This window comes from Sceloporus undulatus, chromosome 1, assembly GCF_019175285.1.
Source record: "Sceloporus undulatus isolate JIND9_A2432 ecotype Alabama chromosome 1, SceUnd_v1.1, whole genome shotgun sequence".
Lineage (NCBI taxonomy): Eukaryota > Metazoa > Chordata > Lepidosauria > Squamata > Phrynosomatidae > Sceloporus > Sceloporus undulatus.
The window spans coordinates 382,505,789-382,513,550 of NC_056522.1; positions in this window are offsets into that span (position 1 = coordinate 382,505,789).

The window sequence follows — 7,762 nt, forward strand, 5'->3', positions numbered from 1 at the left end:
GGGGGGATGGCACCCTCCCTCAGGGACCCCTGGAAAATCCCATGAGAAGCTGGCTGGACGTTTGGCCCCACGGAAAAGGAGGGAGCGCAGCGCCCGGTTGGGTGGGGGGCATGTCTGAGGCAGGGCTGGGGACGCAGAATGTCCTTAGCCGCCTCAGTCTCATTGGAGAGGCGGGGTATAAATATATTATTATTATTATTATTATTATTATTATTCTTGCACCCTTTGAGCTCTGCAGAGTTGCTCCTGAAATGGAGAGGTCTTCATCTGGTGCAGCTCCTCTGCTGTGTTTCCCTGAGAATAAGACGCCGTCTGACATTTATTTCCCCCCAAGAAGACGCACTGGGGCTTATTTTCAGGGGAGGCCTTGTTTTCATCAAATGTGGCACAACAATCTACATTTCTTCAAATATAGTTAAGTCGTCTTTTTCTGGAACATCGTCATAACTCTCCAAACCCAGAATTCCAGCCTGAATTTCTTGGGACTCTTTGAACCATTGGCCCCAATCTTTCTTCTCCCTTCCTTCCCACTCCTTTCAGTTCTGTGCCAGGCCTATCACTGGGTCTTCTTTGGGGGGTATGGCTTATATTGCACAAATGCTTAGAAATGCTGCTACGGCTTATTTTCGGGGAAACAGGGTAATCCAGAAAGTGAGTCCCCTGAAGCTCCCGGAGGGAGGGAGTAGGGGTGCCATAATGGAGGGGGGCTGGATGCAGTTTCCAGGGGCATCTGAATGGGCCAGGAGAGAACACACACACACACACACACACACACACACACACACACACAGGGCACAACTTTGTCCCCTCCTGCCAAACGCAAAGCTTCCCACACGTCTAACCAGTCACCAAGATGGGTTGTTTGGCTCCCACAACCACAAGGTGCATTGGTTGGCGTCTGTTCCTTGATGCTTGCATGCCCCCTTTATATGCTTCTGAAAGGGTGAACTGCCTGCCTCACAAAGCCAAGTGTTGTTGAAGGAATGAAGAAATCATGCCTGTGGTGCCAGGTGCACCACGCCTTGTCCTCCACCTTTGAGATGCTGTCCTTCCGGGATGAGAAAGACGGACCAGAAGGCCAAGGAGGAGGAGGAATCAGCAGAGCTGGGAGTCAAGGGAGGTCCCACCTTGCCACCATTTTGGAGTCCCAGGTAAGAGGCGGCCAAGCGGTTAATGGTCCTGAATCATTTGTTGGACTTCTCTTGCAATGACAAAACACCTGATCCCAAAGACCCTCCTCTTATGGGGTTGGAAACTGATCCAGGAAGTAGCAGAAGAGGAAGAGGAAAAGGAAGCAGTGCATAAGGGAAAAGGAAATTCCCCCTTCCCCTTCAATGCCAGGACAAGGAAAACTTCATGAAGGTCAAGGGGATGGTCACTACTCTTACTACTAGTATTAGCATTCAGATTAGTGTTGCTCTGCTTGTTGTTTATTTGTTGATAGCCCTGGGACTCAAAGTGGCTTACAAAAATGAAGACAGATACGGATAAAGGCTCACATCACTAAAACAAAAGAGACATTAAACTACTGTATAATGAAACTATCAACAGAGTCAAAAGACATTTCAAATCATAGCCATAAAAAGCCGACAAATGCAACCCACAAACTCAAGCCAACAAAAGTATATTTGTAGTAGCAGCAGCGGTGGTGGTATCTTATTTATTAACTCTGACATTTCTTCCAGGGAGAAGCTTTTGGGGATTCCAGTCCCGTTTCCCCAGAAGCAACGATGGAGGATGGAGGATGGTTTTGGAGGAATCCCAGCAAGAGGAGACTCATGGATTCAGAGGGACTTGCCCAGGGGTCTGCCAAAGGGATCTGGCTGTGGACCAGAGCGGAGGTGGGCAGCGTCTTGCTGGGCATGCTTTCATTTTCCTCTGAGGACAGTAATAGTGCCACTCTTTTCTGCTTTGGTCAGGTCCCACCTGGAATAATCCTGTGTCCAGTTCTCACAATTCAGTATGTTTAAGTATTTGAAGGGATGTCATATTGAGGAGGGAGCAAGATTGTTTTCTGCTGCTCCAGAGAACAGGACACAGTGGAGCAATGGAGGCAAATTACAGGAAAAGAGATTCCAGCTCAACATTAGGAGGGACTTCCTGAGAGTAAGAGCTGTTTGACTGGGGAAGATATTGCTTTGTTGGAGTGTTGGAGTCTCCTTCCTTGAGGCTGAATGGCCATCCATCAATGGGGTTGCTTTGATTGTGAGTTCCTGCATGGCAGAAGAAGGGGCTTGGACTGGATGGTCCCTGTGGTCTCTTCCGACTCTGGGATTCTAGGATTCTATGATTTAGGGGTTGGGCCTGGTGGCCTCTGGGGATCCTTTCAGATTCTGTGAATCTATGCGTCCCCCATCACACACCATCCACCACCCCTGGGCCAAGCCATAGGGTGCTGCCAGGGGCCACATGGCCTCTGACATTTGTCTCTCTCACACACACACATGCACATGCATACACACGCAATCCATGGCTGGTGCCAGCCAACCTCCTTGCAACATCATCAGCAGCAGCAGAAGCAGAAGCAACAGCTAAGGAAGAAGGAGAAGACTGAGCGGCGATCTTTGCAAGCAGAGCGCCAGGAAGGAGAGGGGGACCCTTTGGAGGCGGAGGCTGAAGCCAGCAAACCCCAGGAATCCCCCCAGCCCAGAATCCCCATCACCCTGAACCCAGGAAGATCTATTGGTCCAGACAAGCGCCTACCCACAATGCAAAGCTGCCTCAGGCACGCCAGGCCAGATACCCCAAAAAGGCAGCCAGTGATTATGCATTTATGGAAACCTGCTATTTTTATCTGACCCAGAGGGGCTCCAAGGGAGCTCACTGTCTAGAGTACCTCAACAAACAGGAATCCATGAATAGCCATCAAGTCTGCTGCCCAATCAATGGGACAAATCGGCTCCGTCAAGCGAAGGCCAAGCCACCAGCGAAGGAAGGCTGTTACCAGCAATAACCATCAAAGGCCGGCCGGCCGTTAGGTCCAGAGCCAGGCTCCCAGGTGGAAGCAGGCGCGTGGGAGTGTGCATGGGCACATGGCGCACTGGGCTCCGGCAGGGTCTGCCCACATCTTTGTTCAGCTGTTTGGCCGTTTTGCTCTTTGCAAGGGAAGCGTGGGAGCATTTGGTGGGAAGACCCCCTCATTCCCACTTACAGATAAATCGGCTTGCAATTGGAATCAATGGATCGATTCGACAGCAGAGCATGGTTCCCACTACATTTGCCCCGATGGCATTTTCTCCCTCTAAAATAATCCACTTGTGGTTCACATTCATGCATGAACTGAATCAAAAGGGACTCATTTCAGCCAACCAAAGGGCAAATTCAAATTGATTCCAATCCGCATCTGGTTCACACTTGCATGGAATCGATTTATCAAAAAAGATGCAGAAAACATCAGCGTCAAAAATCATAAGTCTAGCACATGGCCCTCCTCTCTGAATTGTTTCAGCGATTCAGTTTAAGTGGGAACCAGGGTCATTTGAATCACTTCAAACCGATTCATGATCCGGTTTGAAAGGTAGTGGGAATCAGGGCTTAGAAATTGCTCTCTGCTCCCCTTTAAGGATTAGGGTTCCATCATAGAATCATAGAGTTGGAGGAGACCTCAAGAAGGACCCTGATCCAGCTCAGCCCCTTCTCCTTCTGCCATGCAAGAACTCTCCATCAAAGCATTCCTTGGGACAGATGGCCATCCAGCCTCTGTTTAAAGACAGCCTCCAAAGAAAGAGACTCCGCTCCACTCTGGAACCACAACAAACTCCAACTCCCAGAATCCTAGAGCCTTGAGCCAGGGCAGTTAAACCAGTGCCAAACCGGGTTATCTCTCCAAGGTGGATGCAGCCTTAATCTCATCAGCAGCTCATGGAGGGTGTCCTGTAATGCTGCTTATCTATCTCAATGCTTCAAAGGGCGCCAATACGCAAAACAGGAATATTAGCTCACGCGGTCATAAATTAGACGTCGGTGGGACATTGCTTTTCTGCCAAGCCATATATTACCGAGTGGCGTTATGACTGTGACACATTTACTACGTTTTTTAACTCCAATAAACTCTTGTTTATGTTTGTGATCTGAATATTTGGGTATTGTTTTGCTGGCGCCGAGTCCCAGTTTATGTCAAAATCCATACAGAGCCTTTATTAGGATTTACGTCGGGATGTTGGTTCGTTTTTTCCAGAGAGGAAGGCGGCTTCAAGATCAGAGTACAAGGGTGGCAAAATGAGGAATGGATTCAGAGGTGGAAAAGAGAGGGTTATGAGAGAGAGGAGGGTCTCCCCATAGTCTCAATATCCACCGCCCTGAGATCGGATCTCCCTCCCGCTCTCCATCCTCCTCCGGCTGCCTCCCCAGGGGTCATTTACAAGATGGATTTCCCAAACTCAAAAGCATGCCAATGCCTGCCAGCCTGTCCATCCGTCTGTCCGTCCGTCCCTTGCATGCTGCTGAGAGGGAGCTTCTCAAGACCTGGAGCTCCACACCGCAAGACGGAGGCCGGGTGGGTGGCCTGGAAGCCCCCTCCAAGACCACCCCCCCAATGGCTCCTGTGCATTTCCTTTTTCCACCCTCAGTGCTGTACCTTAGATTTCTCCGTGTTGAATTTCATTTTGTTAGTTTTGGCCCAGCACTTTCTAATCTGTTCAGGTCATTCTGAAATCTGATCTGTCCTCTGGAGTTTTAGCTATTCCTCCTAATTTGGTGTCCTCTGCAAATCTGATAAGTCTGCTCCCAATTCTGTCATCCAGGTCATTGATAAAGATGTTGAATAGCAGACTGGGCCCAGGACAGAGCCCCACTGGTCACCCCACTGGTCACTTCTCTCCAGGATGAAAAGGAGCCATGGCTGGCCATCCTTTGGGTTTGGCCAGCCAACCAGTTACAAATCCATATAACAGCTACCTTGTCTAGCCCACATTTCACAAGCTTGTATCCAAGAATGTCATGAGAAACTTTGATCCTGTCCTTTGGGGTTTTAGCTACTCCTCCTCATTTGGTGGCATTTGCAAATTTGGTAAGCATGCCCTCTATTCCTCGATCCAAGTCATTCTTCTGTTCTGGTTTGCCGATGCTGGCAGAAGAGGGTTGGAGAAGGTGGCCTTTGGGGTCCCTTCCATCTTTGCCAATCTCTTAGAAATGTGACCCCAGGAGGTTCATTCCTGTGAAAGGTCACAAGTGGGCCTCTTGGCAGCCTCAGTCGGACATAAGAGGGTGGTCAGCCATTGGGAAATTGCAGACCAAGCCTCACTGGGAGGCATTCTGCAAACACCAGGGAAGAGAAGGATGATAAATATTTAAATTGAAACATGCAAATAGCCTTGTGTGCCTTATTCTGTGTCTTTGACCAAGCAGAAAAACAACCCTGACATTTCTGCAGCTGCCCTTGAGGATAAATCTTTATTTTGTCATCCCCTCGTTTAAACTATGATGAGAAATAATGGGGTAGAAACGGGTGGCAGAGAGCGTGGAGCAATCGGTTGAATGTTGGGCTGAGAGAAACCAGGGTTTGAATTCCATCCTAGCCCTGGAAACCCACTGGGTGACCATGGCAAGTCACACTCTCTCAGCCCCAGAGGAAGGTTGAATCACTGAAACAGAATCATAGAGCTGGCAGAGACCCCAAGGACCCTGATCCAGTCCAACCCCCTTCTTCTGCCATGCAGGAACTCTCAATCAAAGCATCCTCAACAGATGGACGTCCAGCCTCTGCTTAAAGACCTCCAAAGAAGGAAACGCCACCACTTTCCAAGGGATCATCTTTCAATGTCAAACAGCTCTTACTATCAGGAGGTTCCTCCTAATGTTGAGGTGGAATCTCTTTTTCCTACAGATTGCATCCATCGCTCCAGGTCCTATTAGTCCACTTGAAAGCATCAGTGAGCCAGCAGGGCAAAGCAGTTTGAGTATTGGACTAAAACTCTTGGGGACCATGGTTCGAGTCCCTGCTCAGCGCTGGCATGATTTCTCAGCCTCAGAGGGAGGCCATGGCAGCAAACTTCCTCAGAGCCCATCTGGCCAAGAAAACCCCAGGATAAGATCACATTTACTTGTTGAAGAATTCCTTCCGGGAGAAGAGAAGGTTAAGGGGTGATATGAGAGCCCTGTTTATATACTTGAAGAGATGCCATTGAGGAGGGAACAAGCTTGTTTTCTGCTGCTCCAGAGAATAGGACACAATGGAGCAATGGATGCAAGCTGCAGGAAAAGGGATTCCAGCTAAACATTTGGAGGAACTTCCTGACAGCAAGAGCTGTTTCACAGTGGAATATGTTGCCTCAATGGAGTGTAGTAGAGTCTCCTTCCTTGGAGGTCTTTAAACAGAGGCTGGATGGCCACCTGTCAATGGGGATGCTTTGACTGAGAGTTCCTGCATGGCAAAGAAGGGGGTTGGACTGGATCAGGGCCTTTGGAGTCTCTTCCAACTCCGTGATTCTATGATACTATGATCCATCCTTCATCCAAATGCTCACCTGGCCTGGCCCTGCTAAGACAAAATTGGGTATGCGCTTGGATGGTGTCTTCCTGCCTGGCAGAAGGGAGTTGGACTATATTGCCCTCGGGGCTCTCTTCCAACTCTAGATCCCATGGTTCTGCCTTCAGGGTGGTCCTGAGGGTTGAGAGCCAGAGGAGGAAAGGCCAAGAAGGCCAGGGCTGAAGCCTGGAGAACAGAAGCAGGAAGAGTCTGCCTGGAGGATGGTGGACTCTCCTTCTTCAGAGGGACTAAGCAGGGGATGGACCATGGCCATTCAGGTGAGTCTTAGCAATCGACTCCAGCATCAAGGATTGGGTTGGACTCAGAGGCATTGCATTTCTCACAGTTCAAAAAGGATGTTGAGAAACTGGAGTGCGCTCAAAGGAGGGCAACTAAAATGGTGAAGGGCCTGGAAACCACGAAGCCCTCTGAGGAACGACTAATGGAGCTGGGGATGTTTCACCTGGAGAAGATATGGTTAAGAGGTGATATGAAGGCCCCTCTTTAAGTATTTGGAGAGGTTTCACATGGAGGATGGAGCAAGCTTGTTTTCTGCTAGAGAACAGGACACAATGGATGCAAGCTCCAGGGACAGAGATTCCAGCTCAACGTTAAGAAGCTCTTCCTGACAGTAGGAGCTGTTTGATAGTGGAAGACACTCCCTCAATGGAGTGCAATGGAGTCTCCTTCTTTGGAGAGGTTTAAACATCTGGATAGCCATCTGTCAATGGGGATGCTTTGATTGTGATTTCCTGCATGGCAAAATGGGGGCAGGACTGGGTGGCCCTTCTTGGGGTCCCTTCCAACTCTGTGATTCTGTGAACTGGAGTGGACCTCCAGAGCCTTGGACAGGGCCTGGAAATATATTCAAGGACAGCCATGTTTGGCCAAGGCAGCAAAACACAGCAAAAACCACAATCCACAAAGCAACAATTGACCCAATAAAGGTATTGCTGCTTTGTGGATTTTGGATTTTGTTGTGACATCTATACGCTGGCACCTTGTTCAGAGGCCATTGGCCTCTTTCTCTGTCCATTGCAGGAGGAGAGAGTTAGGAATTGCAGTCCGTTCTTCCCGGAAGGCCTGGCCATTTGGGGAAAAGGGCGCTGGACCAGAGAGGGCAGAGTCCATGCTAGCTGGGGGATTCTGGGATTGACAGCCTGGAAAAGGAACTTTTCCAAGCGGAGACACTCTCTCTCCCTCGAGAAGTTCTTCCTTCTCTGCTGAATGGGGCCATGCTTTAAGTAACTGTTTTCTATCGTTTGTGTTTTTATGTAGTTTTTAAAGGGAAATGAA